Raw genomic sequence first — 13,343 nt, forward strand, 5'->3', positions numbered from 1 at the left:
GACTGAAAAAGGTACCGAAAGATGCTCCTAAATCGGAACCGAAACTGGGACCGAAACAGAGTCCTTATTCCGACTGAAATAAAAATCCAATAAGGATAGAAAATGGTACCCCAACCAGGACCGTAATCAGAATCAGAGCGGAAATCGGAGCCGAAAGCGAAACCGGAACTGAAACGGAACTTATTTCTGGACCGAAACCGAAACCTAAACCAGACTTAATACGAAATCGAAACAAGAACCAAAATCGGAATGAAACTGCAACCAAAGTGATAATCTACAACGAAAACAGGACCGAAACAAAACTCTTAAGCCGAATGAAACCGGAAGCGAGACCGAAATCTGAACCGGAATGAAACCGGAACCGAAACAATGATCGATACCAGAACCATGTCTTAAACCAAAACCAAACTCACACCGGGTCAAAACGTGGATTAAAAACGATATCCACTACTGCACTCTGCACTACCTTCGTATATGTACATTCTCCGATACTTGTCGTCGGTTTCACAGAAAGATCATAAATCTTCCGGAGAACTTTTCTCTCGAACACTCCAAGAGCAACAACATCTTCTCTGGGCACAGTCCATGATTCCGAACCATATATGAGAAATGGTATTATGAGTGACTTGTAGAGCGTTGTAGTTGTTCGTCGAGGAAGGAATTTAATTTTAAAATAGCACTTATTGGCAAAAGTTATTCTCAGTAGGATTTCTGACATTGCTATAGCAGTTAATGCTAGTTTCAGATAGAAAAATTCCTTCACACTTTCGTCTTGATACCCATCAACAGTAATCAGTCTGCCAAGGCGATGTAGTAGTTAAGTATAGACCGCGTCAAAGGTTGAGTGGAGTATTTTGACGGCTGTAACAACAACAAAAGCAGCAAAAACAAAATAATCGAACGTCAATGTTATGACTCACTTGATGGCTAAGCATATATCTTATCTTAATATATATAAATTTCGTGTAACATTGTTTGTCCGCCACGTAATACTAAAATATTCACCCGTTTTTAATTAAATTTGCACACCGTGTGCAGTTTGATAAAACATGAAAAATAAAATAGCGTTCCTGTGAAGTTTCTTACCGAAGAGTGGACCAAGGACCAATCTATTTGATCAAATTCAATTCATTGTTCGATTTACCTGAAATTTGGTATATAGGTAGCCTTTTCCACATATAAGTATTTAAGATACTAGCCATTTGCCTAGAGAAGTCAGGTCAGGTCAGGTTGGGTGGTAGCTTCCCTGATGAGAGGAAGCTCACTTGGACAACATGACGGTCCGTTGTGATACCACATATAATAAACTAAACTAACGGTGACGTAGATATAACTACTTAGAGAATCGTTGGGTAGCAACGATAAAGTTCCGAATGATCCCGATCTCAACCTTGGATAGCTCCTCGGGAGATCCAAGTGAGTCACGACCAAAATACTTTCGCCTAGTTCTGGCAAAAGCTGGGCAGTCAAGCATAAAGTGATTTGGTGATTCCACCTCATCATCCTCCATACAGCTGCAGCAGGATGGAGTTTCCAATATATTGAGACGTACCGCATGGATACCCATGGGACAGTGCCCTGTCAAAACCCCAATGACCATTGATAGGTGAGCCTTAGTGAACCCAATTATTTCAGCAGACCTCCTGCCATCCACTTTCGGCCAGAAAGATCTTGATATCCTACAAGACGTAGTGTCCGCCCAACGTTTGCTGAGCTGACTCGAGGCCCAGCTATGGAAGAGCAATCCACAGGTGGCTAGCGGAATCCCGAAATCCCTACAGCCATCTTCATCCGGTTCAGTTGTACCGATTCGGGCTAAGAGATCCGCTTGACAGTTACCCGGAATATCACTATGGCCCGGGACCCAGATAATCTTAATTGTAAAATAATTCGATGCAATCGCAAGTGTGGTCAGGCACTCCCAGACCACCCTCGATCGCACTGTAGTTGAGCTCAAGGCCTTTATAGCCGCTTGGCTATCAGAGTAGATGTTAAATTCCCTAACCGTAGTAGCGCTGGATAGCATTTCATCCACCGCATCCTTAATCGCAGCAACTTCCGCTTGGAATACACTGCAGTGATCAGCCAACTTAAACTTGCGGCTTACATTTAGCTCTTGACAAAAGACCCCCCCGCCAACCTTTCCGTCCAACTTCGACCCATCCGTGAACAAGTTAACCGGTCCCATGCCCCAGATAATTCCTCTTCTCCACTCCTCCCTCGGGGGAATGACTGGGGTGAAGGTTGTATAGGGAGCGGCCACCGGCATGCAATAGTCCGTCCTGTCCGGGATAAAGTCGAAACTAGTAAGAAGGCTAGAGTGTCCGAAATCAGAAAGCATATAACCCATATCACGAAGCCTGACCAACGACCGGGCCGCGGCTGCCTTTCCCGCAATATCTACTGGATGTATATTCAGCATGACATTCAGTGCCAAGGTAGGTGAGAGAAGTATTAACGACACTTTTTTTCGGGAAATTGAGCAGGGACCTAGTGGAAATGTGACTGGTACTGGGACTGGGACTTGGGCTGAGACTGTGACTTGGAAGAAGGGATGGCGAAGAGTAAGAAGAACTAGGGGGAAAGAAAAGAGGGAAGCCGAAAGGATATAATTATACGAATATAGAGAGATAGGAGCAAAAGCAGTGAGGAAAAAGGCGGAGAGGGAGAAAGAAATGCATACAAAGGGAAAGGCAGAGGGAAGAGTGAACAAAAATATAAGGAAAACATGGAGAGAGGGGAAAGGAGAGTGAAAGGGGAAAACAGCTTAAAAGTTATGCAGATAGGCCAAAGTAAGATCAGAGCAAGTCTGCCGGGTCAGCTAGTACATACGATATATTCTTCTTTGCGAACATAACACGAGAGCTGAATATTAAGAGAAATCGACATTAGGAACTAAGGACGGATGATAACATAAGGACATCAGCATTCACAGAAACAGAGAACGGTGTTACATTAGAAGGGAAAAGGACTAAAATAAGGTTGTCTCAGGTGTTTATAGATCACGTGTAGACCTACACGAAGAGCACCTTTAAAGCTTTGGCCAGCGGTGTTTAAAATGTTTGGTTACATCCGAGCTTAGGTTATCTTGCCTTTTTAAATTTCAAGTACTCTGCTTTTGGTAAGTTTCAATCATTCCACTCTTTTATAAAATGAAAATATATATATAATTTGGTTGAACACGTTACATACACTGTGTACTAAACACAACTGGGTATAATAAAAATAGTATTATCAAAGCTGAAAGTGAATGAATCTACAACTAAATCTACATATGTAATTAAAAGTTTGCCATAAGCAGAAAGTGATTAAATTGCAACTTTTTCTCCCGAAAAATAAAACCTTATAGCTCATAATTAATTTCATTATATTTTAGGCATATATTGTATATGAAGCATATTATAGTTTCGTTTAGTTATACTAGTGCTTAGTCGTAGCATTCACAAACGTCTAACTTTAGCTGTTTGGAGTATTTACACGCAGCGAGGGAAAATAACCCCAATCAACTTTGAAATGTGAGCATAACACATGTCAGCTATGAACATTGACTTACTTAATTATGAATATATATATATATGTTTGAACGTATGTACATATGTATGTGTATATATATGTACTAAACTAGCATATTAATCATCTTTATTAACATCAGTATAAACACAATCGTTATTGCTATCGATTAAGCTCAACATATCAGCAGCTTTGTCATGCTTAAAGTGGTAAATGACATTAATTTTATAACACCCGCAGCGTAACTTTGCTTTATCGCGTTTGTACTTTTTTAGAAAAGTTTTTCTTTTTCGCTGAAAGCGTGAAAACGAAAATTAATCCTTATATATGTGGATGTGTGTGTATGTGGGACTTAAGAAGTTTGCATAATTGCTAACTTCAAAGCTTTTACGGTTGATTTTTTTTTCTTCTCATAGCATATGTAATATAAAATAGTTGAGTTAATTGTTTGCTCTAAATTTTAATGAACGCTTTTGCTTTTGAACTTTAAGAAAATATACAGAGTAGTTAGTTTTACATAATCTATATGTTTATGTTATATTGTAATTTAGTACATTTTAAGCACTTTTAAGCACGATATCGTTAGCTTGATGTGAAAATATGCTATGTCACTTTTTTTGGAAAAATTGTATTTTAATGCAGTTTTAAAACTGAATTCAAAATACATCGATCACAATAAAAAAATATTTATATTTTTAATTTTTACATGTTTGGGGCAATGATGTGTAAATGTGCTAAGTCGCCAGCTGTTAAAAATAATGTGCTATGTCAACCTGTGAATAATATCAATCTGAATTGGTAGTCATTTCTTTGTGCGCGCATTTTATTTTCGAAATATTTAGTGTTCTATTTCAAGCACTAAAAGTGGGGAGTGATGTTTATTAACTAATTTTAGTAATATATTAAAAAAAAAAAAAATCTGTTAGTAAGCATCGATGGCTTTGGATGAAAACAATAATGGTGCTACACAATCACTTGAAATCGACGATAGCTGCTTTTTTGGCAATGAAAGCGCTGAAGTGTTTATGGACTTGTGCAATATGGCTTTCATACAGATTCAGAAGAATCCCTAAATATACCTGCAAAAAGCAAAAAAAGAAGAAGAAGGTTGCAGGTACATGGTTGCGGTACAAAACAAAAATCGAAGAGAGTGCGGTAAAATGTACCTGGGAAGACAAAATAGGCCGATACATGCAAAAATAACATACTAAAGGAAGCAAGAGCTATAAAAAAGAGATGTTTATGTACAAAAAAAAAAAAAAAATGGAACTGCTACTATGAGATGCGCTTGGGTAACGGATGCCCAATGAAAAGATCTGTATAATAACTTCTGGCTTATGGACACAAATCAAACAAAAATATATGTCAACTCATTAATTGATAGTAGTCAGCCTTCCATACCTCGAAACCGTAAGAATCCTGATGAATCTAAAAGATTCCGTACTTTAAAATACCACTTCAAAGTTGCTGATGGACGGCTACGAGTTTGCAGAAATTTTTTTATTAACACTTTAAGTATAGGCAGACGCTGTGTACTTGATTGGGTGAAAAAACCTTTGGTTGTCCACGAAAATACGTCAAAAATAGTGGAGCGAATCTGTTCCCAAGAGAAAAAATGTTTTCATTTATTTTTGGATTAGCGTCCAGTGATGGAATTCCATTACTGTCGCGCTGTTACATCAAAAAAAATATCTTCTTCCAGAACGGAGATCTAAGCAAATGATTTATGATCGTTACTGGAAATAGCGGCATTTCAATCCACCTTTTCTACTCGGAACTTGGGCTTGTTTTTACCAAAAAAGGACCCATGCGACTTATGTGCACCATATTCTCTTGGCAGCACTCCCTTAAAAGATTATATTAACCGTCAACAAAATAAGGAACAGGCAAGAACACAGAAACAAAAAGATAAATTAGGTGAAGTATATATTTTAGCCGTGGATCTGCAAGCTGTACTTATGGCCCCAAAGTCATAAGAAAGCAGCTCATATTACCGACGAGAACTCCAGGTACACAATTTGGTTTTTTATAACCTTATTAACAAAAAAGCATTTTATAACCTTACTAACAATCATTTATCAATAGGCCGATAAAAAACAAAAACAATTTTAAATAAACCGTGAGCACTTGGGAATGTCAAACAAAGTAATTGACAATAAACAAATCCAGCATTATCAGTGATTTGCAACAGATGGCGCAACTCTGAATAAACATAGTTGGTAAGAAGGAATATAAATAACAATTTGTCAGTCAAACAAACCACCGCTGGATAGCTAAATCGTTAGCGCAGCGTGCCTAAAGCTTTATAAATGGCATACGGGACGTCGAAACAAAGCGAGCTACATACGCAATCTCAAAGCCAACATTCACAGAAATGGTGTCACAAGCTCTGATTCAAGAAACAGCGTCGCTTCTGTGTAAGCCAGTTTTCAAAGCACGCCGTGTGGAACTAGAAAGGCCAGAGTGGGTAGACGCAATATTGGAGGCGCTGAAAGGATCGCAAAAGCGGAGTGAAAGTATTATCAAATGTTTCAAATGCGGGAGGCCCGGTCACATTGCACGTCATTGGGATATTGGTCCTAATAATTCCAGCAATGTGGGTGGCCGTAAACGCAAAGCTGGAGGGTATGAGCAAGAGCGTGTCAGATGTAAAGAACGAAAACTTGCCCCAGCTATTGAATGTCCTATGATATCTGTGTCGCAAATTGGAAGAAAATCGAGCAGTCTTGCCGTCAACGGAAAGCTGGTTGGCAAGGAGCGTGTACTGACTGTAGATACGGGCGCATCTCATTCCTTAATCCTATCTGACTTGTTCAACAGGAGAGTAAAACCGTTACCTGGAGCAAGGGTGCGTACGGTCACTGGCAAGTACAACCAAGTCCAAGGGGAAGTAGTATGTGATGTATTAATTGGAAGGTCATGGTTCTACACAAATTCATTGTGGCGGAGATTGTTGATGAATTCATATTAGGAGTGGACTTCTTGGTTGACCATGACATTAGGATCGATACGCGGAGAAAGATTATGCGCTATGAGAACCAGGATGAGCCACTTAACTTCAGAGTGGAAGAAAGGTTCAGCAGTAATCGAGTGCTGGTGAAAGAGATTCGACAAAAACCACAAAGGTCAAAGGCAGCAGAATGGGCAAGGTTTGATGGAACGAATGGGCCAAACAAATCAAAATCAAAGGTACCTGCTAGAAAAACACTGGCATTGAAAAAACCTAATGGACGCACTAAGACGACTGAAGGAATTTTCCAGAAAGAATGCAAGGGTGGTTTCAAGCCAGCGCGCAGTAGTGTTGTGAAACGTCAAGACGATACTGATACAAAGTCAATTCGTCAAGATCAAGCTCTGCGAAGTATTTCTTCATTGGCTCAGGGTAATGAGTAATAAGATGAAACACTGGCATGACAAGAACTTTAATCCGGAAGGCTTATTGGAGGGAGATTTGGTATTGCTATACAACCCTCACCGGCGGAAAGGTGTTCTATCCAAATATCGGTACAGTTGTGAAGGCCCGTATAGAGTTGTGAAGAGGACCAGTGATGTCATCTACCGCATACAAAACAATTGGGAAGCCACGAAATAGAAGGGTGGTTCATTTGAAGAGGCTAGCAGCGGTTAGATTGAGAGATTTGTCTGATCGGGACGATCAGACTTAGGTGGAGGGCAGTATTACGAATATTAGCAACACTAAAGTGTACATTCATCTCTAACAGATGCTAAGCAGCAACTTGTATGCACATAACCAAATGAATCATTATGTCTACACATATGCACCTACACGCAGCGGAGAAGCAAATCACACACACACGCGCGTGAGCTGTGAGAGAAGCTATAAAAATTGTGCATCTGTAGTTATAGCGGAGAAACTTATAGCAGATAACCAACTAGTACATTCTAGAACAGAACCGCCTAGAAATGTCAACGAGGAAACCAAACACTATAAAAGGCAGCAACAGTAGAGGCGCGAGAATCAGTTGGATTTAAGACGCTATCCATCGAGCAATAGCAGTATTATTTTGAAAATCAGTTTCATTTAAACAAGCTGTTGGTTGTGAAGTATCAGTGTTATTGTGACGTATTTTAATAAAGGCCATTTTGCATTATTAAATATTGGAGTTATTTATTCAACAGTTTAGCGATACGAACGTTAGTAGAAGGTTGCGAATAAGAGGATTTGCAGTAAATAGGTTACAATATTTACGAATTTTCCGTTTTTATATCGCTCCTATAATTTACCTGATATATTCCTTCTAAAAATGTACTACATTTTATTTATCAAATATTGGCCATAAATAGGATTATTCGATATTTCAATACCTAATTGAGCTAATGTGCTTAATTTAGGCATGTTGGGAAGATGGATTGTTAAATGGAAGGGCGAATGGATGAATTTCTAACTTTAGTTTTCTTACGGTTGCCGCTTCCAATTTTTTTCAATTATTTCGGTCGTCTTAAACCTATGAAGGCTACTAAAAACTAGCATAAGGCTTAAGCAAAAATAGGGAGTGATTACCGAAAAAATGTAAGAAGCTCACGATTTGAAATATATATCAAAGTAGGCGCGAGTTCGATATGGGTATTGTAACACCACAAACTTTAACTTCAAGTACTCAAGGAAAACGCTTGTTGGCTTGTCCCTAGGATTTCGAAATCATTGCTTCAATACACCTAAAACTATTTTCAGCTTGAAAATTTTACATATGTAACATAAATCGCAAAATGAAATTTACTGTCCATAATAATCATATTAAGACCTTTGTAAATAAATCTTCCATATAAATATTTTTGAGCACTAGAAAAAAATAATTTCTAAAAATTATTTTTATAAATTTTTCGAAATAACACGCCAAAAAACTAATTTCAGGAGACTTGAAAAAATATTTATTAGGCGAAATTATTAGGAAAGCTTTTTTCATTCTTATTGAAATTACTGTGAATTTTTTTAAAGCTCGAAAAATGGTAATATCATTTTAAAAGTCGGAAAACAGCAATTAATTTAAAAATAATTTAAAAAAAGTTGTATTCGAGTTCTCAAGTGCAAGTCTTACACTTGTACCTTTTTGCTTCAACGGTTTTTGAAATGCAAAGATCAATTAATATTCCTCAGATTATATAACCGTTTGAATTGCTGAACTGTCGAATAAATAACTAAAATATTCAGTATGGAAAAATGTTCTTTATTTCAAACGCTACTATGTTGGTAGGACTTCACAATGAAATTACTCATGTTCTTCACATATGGCGTTTAAAATCAAGCTGATTGATTTTTCGCCAGCTTGCGTTGCTTTCATACTTTCAGTTGCCCCATCTGCCTCTTTCTCCTAACGCCTAGAATTTTCACGAACAGTCCTCTTGGATAGTTGCTTATATATACCCCGTTTCTACATCATATCGTCGCCCGCTAGCCGGAAGCACGTATGTGCAATTTTTCCGATTTTTTGTTATAGGCCCTTTAGATTCTCTAGGTTCTACTTAAATCTAGAGCTTTCTACTTGCATGGAAAATGAATGTGGCGCATTCCTGCTTCTGGCTGACAACAAGGTAATTATGTTCCTGTTTGTATGAGACATTCGTTGATATGGCTGAACAATTTTTGAAAAAAAAGTAAGAACAGCACACATTCGTGTGTTCGAATGTTCGGGTATACGTGCCTGAATGTTGGGAACCAACTTGTAACTCACCAAAATTTTCGAGGTTCACACACAATTGTATGTCTATTTTTTTATTTATAAATATTTTACTCAGGGAGCTATAAAACTACCCATGCGGCATGCTAGTTCAGATACACAAAAGATGAGATGTGTAAGGTATTCTTCATAAAAAATTATACCGATAAAAAATTGTTAATAGCTGAATATCCGAAAAAAGATAGTTATTTAATTGAAGACAAACCGGTTTATTCGAAGCCGTTGCCTCTTCCCGAATCAAAACCAAAATACTTGAAAAATTGTGTGAAAAACTGGTTATACCAAGAGAATATCATTACTTTTATAAAAATCTTGAGGGCAGCGCTTTACCCGAAGCAAAAACTTCAGAAGATTGTGATTCTGAATAGAATAAGAACTAGTTCTAAGTTTGCAATAATATCAAATATATTATTTCTAATTGCTGCTTTTATGTACGGGTCCCTTTTTGGCTCTTAGTTGGAATCCAAATCTATAAATAATGTTTGGTTGAAAAGATGGAGATTCGGGCTATTAGCGAGCTTTGGGCAATTTTGGTCGTAGTGCGTTTGTTTAGCTATATTTTATTAAAAAAATTTGTTAAAAATAAACGATTGTGAGCACACAAAGAAATCTAATTGTACAGTTGCTGGTGTACGCTAGATGGCAGCGCAAGCTTTATTGTACGCTAGATGTCGGTGCAAGCTGTAAGTTTTAATTGATTGGCGGCAGTTGCTATTATACGCTAAATGGCATCGCAAGTTGTAAGTTAATAGAACAGCTGATTTGTGATGATATTTGATAAGAGACTTTTATATTGGTTGCGCAAGATTCTCACGGGTCAGTCTCGTCTTAAATAAAAATACATTAGTGTATATGAAATTGAATTGAATGTGTAACTTTTTTCATTGATTTATTAAGTCTATGGTTTAGAAACCTTACAGACCAAGACCTACATAAGTTGTAATTATATTAAAAATAGTACATTCAAAGTTTTTCTTTAAATACATAGCGAAACATATCTAAATTTATGTCTCTACATAACAAATTAAATTCCGCTAGTAGTCTGATAATTGGTTCATTTTGAGCATACCTGGTTTTGCCGAGGACAATAGCAAGTAAATCATGATGTAGCAAGTTTCTAGCTGGAACATTGAGTTTAATAAAAAAAAGCAATAACAACGGACAATCAATAGTCCCATTGAGAAAATCTCGAATAAAAATTAAGCCACATATCAATCGCCTACTGGCAAGAGTATGCAGACTAATCAGTCTGCACCGCGGAACAAAAGACGGAATAGGCATATTAAATCTAATAGTGGATAACGCAAATTTTAGAAACTTTTTTTGTATAGGTTCAAGTCGGATTCCAAATTATAGGAGCATATTCCAATTTGGACTTTACAAATGTACTAAACAGTATTTGTTTTGTATAAAGATCCTTAAATTCTGAACTATTTCGTCTAATGAAAGCTAGAGAGGAATATGATTTAGGTATGATGTAATTCAAGTGATCAATAAACGTGAAATTCGAGTCAAAAACAACCCCAAGGTCCTTGATTTTATAACTAGAACTGAGAGCCAGAAATAGAGTATGAAGATAAGATGGCGATATAATTTTATTGAAGGTGACCGAGCAGCATTTTTCGATATTGATCATTAGCATATTTCGATCACATCATTCCTTGAATTTGTTAACCTCATTTTGCAAAATTTCAATATCAGAGGAGATTGTTATTTTTTTTTTTTAATTTTAAATCATCGGCATAAAATAGATGTTCACACAAGGAAAAACATTCTGAGCATTCATTGATAAAAATAACAAAAAATAGGGGACCAAGGTACTACCTTGAGGAACCCCAGAGGTAGCTCTATATGAAAATGATTTTACGCCATCAACAACAACACAGTTAATTCTATGTATTAGATATGATTTTACCCGTGACAGGAAAGCAGAATGAAAGCCACAATTTTCAAGTTTTTTAATAAATAAATCGTGAGACAAAGGCTGAAGTACAAAAATTAGAGAAAACAGTTAGATTAGTGACCGTAGATCTGCCCGGTATAAAACCATGTTGATTATATGAAGTATAGGGCTTGATAGCAAATGATATTTTAGAGCTAATGATTTTTTCAAATAATTTAGCAATATTAGTAATGTTAGAGATAGGACGATAGTTCGAAACCAGATTCTTACTCCCTCCCTTAAAAACTGTAATAACATAAGTCACTTTCCATTCGACCAAAAAATAACGTGACCTAAGGACAAATTAAATAACAAAAGTAGCGAATACACTATAGATGACGTGCATTGTTTGAGAAAAAAACAAAGATATTATGAGCATCTAATTACTTGGAGAATTTCATGTCTTTTTTAGCTGCGAAAATGTCTTCCTCAGTAAAACTACAGAGCCAAAATCAAGCGAAGAAGCTAATTGCCCAACACTAGAAGTATCACTCTGAACACAATTATCAACAAAATTAGATTTAAAAAATTCAGCAAACAGATTTGCCCTTTCATTAGCGGTGCTTGCACTCATGTCATTGTAAGACACTTTGGACGGAATAACTGACGAAGAACGTTTTGAATTCACAAAACTTCAAAAAGCCTTGGGATTAGATTTAATATCATTTCAAATCCGAGTAAATAATTTTTATAAAGAAATTTATTTAGACAGTTACACGAAATAAAGTATTTCTCATATATTAATTTGTGCTGCGAATTACCAGAACATTTATAAGGCTTATGAAATTCATTACGAAGATTCTTTAATTTTTTAAGCTTCGATTATGCCACGTGGAATATTTCCGAAAGATATACTACTTATTTTACACTTAAAAATGTCAAAACAATCAGTTAGAGACCGATCTTCAAATAAGGTTTTCCAATTCTCACTTAATATTAGATCATTAACAAGATCAAAATTGCACCGCGAGTAATCGAATTTAAGCATTGAGTCAGTGCAAATATTTGGATATTTATAAAACTCAAGTTCCGCGATGGCGGTGATGTGGTGTTTATCGGTTACAGATAAAGGAACCACGGACTTATACAATTGAAATTTTAAATCAGGACTAATGAAAATAAGATCCAAACTCCTGCTCAACTCATTTAGAAAGCCATAAATTTGCATTAATTTTATACCAAATAACCCATCAGTTACGCATATTTGACTTATTCACATTGCTTTTAATGAGCATATCTTCATTAGAAATAGTAGACCACGCAATTTTATTTAAAGTTGCGCATTATCAGTCGCGAGATTTAAATTTAAAATATTATTAATATGACCAAAATACAATTATCAGAGCTATTAGGAGGAATATAAGAAACACAAATGAAATCAAATCAGCAGCACTCGAAAATGACACACACAATTGTTCAAGACAGGAATCAACATTACTTAAAGCTACTTCAGCAGCACATAGAATAGAATTTACTGCTATCAAACCAACATCATTCGATGGAAAACGACCAGCAGCAGAGGCAGCGGCATCAGCAAATGTTTGTGAGATAACACCAATAGAGTTACCAGCATCATTATTTGTAGTAACACAAGCATAATTATTATTAACACCCTCAGGTGGAGTAGGTAATGTATTTGTCGCAGCGCTGTCAACAGAACGCACAAGCTGAATAGCAGGCGATGGCAGAGGAGATGATTGTTTTTGCATTGAATTAGGTGCGCCAACCTTAGTTTGTGAGCGCGTACGGATTGTATTGTGGGAATCGACCGTAAGTTCAGATTGCCTCTCCCTTGCTGTGAGAACTTTAAAGAAATCTTGTAGCATATCAACACTTTTGAGAGCTTTGTATATTTTGGCGCGCGAAAATAAAGCAACACACTTGTCACATTTATAGTATAAATTTTATACACAAGATTTTTGTTGTTTTTGAGCAAATTAATTGCATTACCAATAATATTAGAGCAATTCACATTAACTTTGTTAGAACAAACGCCACATATTATAAAGCCATTCGGTAAACATTGATTATTGCATTTAAAGCAGTTGTCGATTTTCTCTTTAAAAAGGCGAATGAATTTAGCAAACTAAGTAGGAATTATAAAAGCTAAAGTAGCACAAGAAAACACGTATGTTCGCTTCAATAGTCAACTTCTTTTTATACTCAGCTGAGCAGAGCTCACAGAGTATATTAAC

The sequence above is a fragment of the Eurosta solidaginis genome, chromosome 2 (assembly GCF_040869045.1).
Source record: "Eurosta solidaginis isolate ZX-2024a chromosome 2, ASM4086904v1, whole genome shotgun sequence".
Lineage (NCBI taxonomy): Eukaryota > Metazoa > Arthropoda > Insecta > Diptera > Tephritidae > Eurosta > Eurosta solidaginis.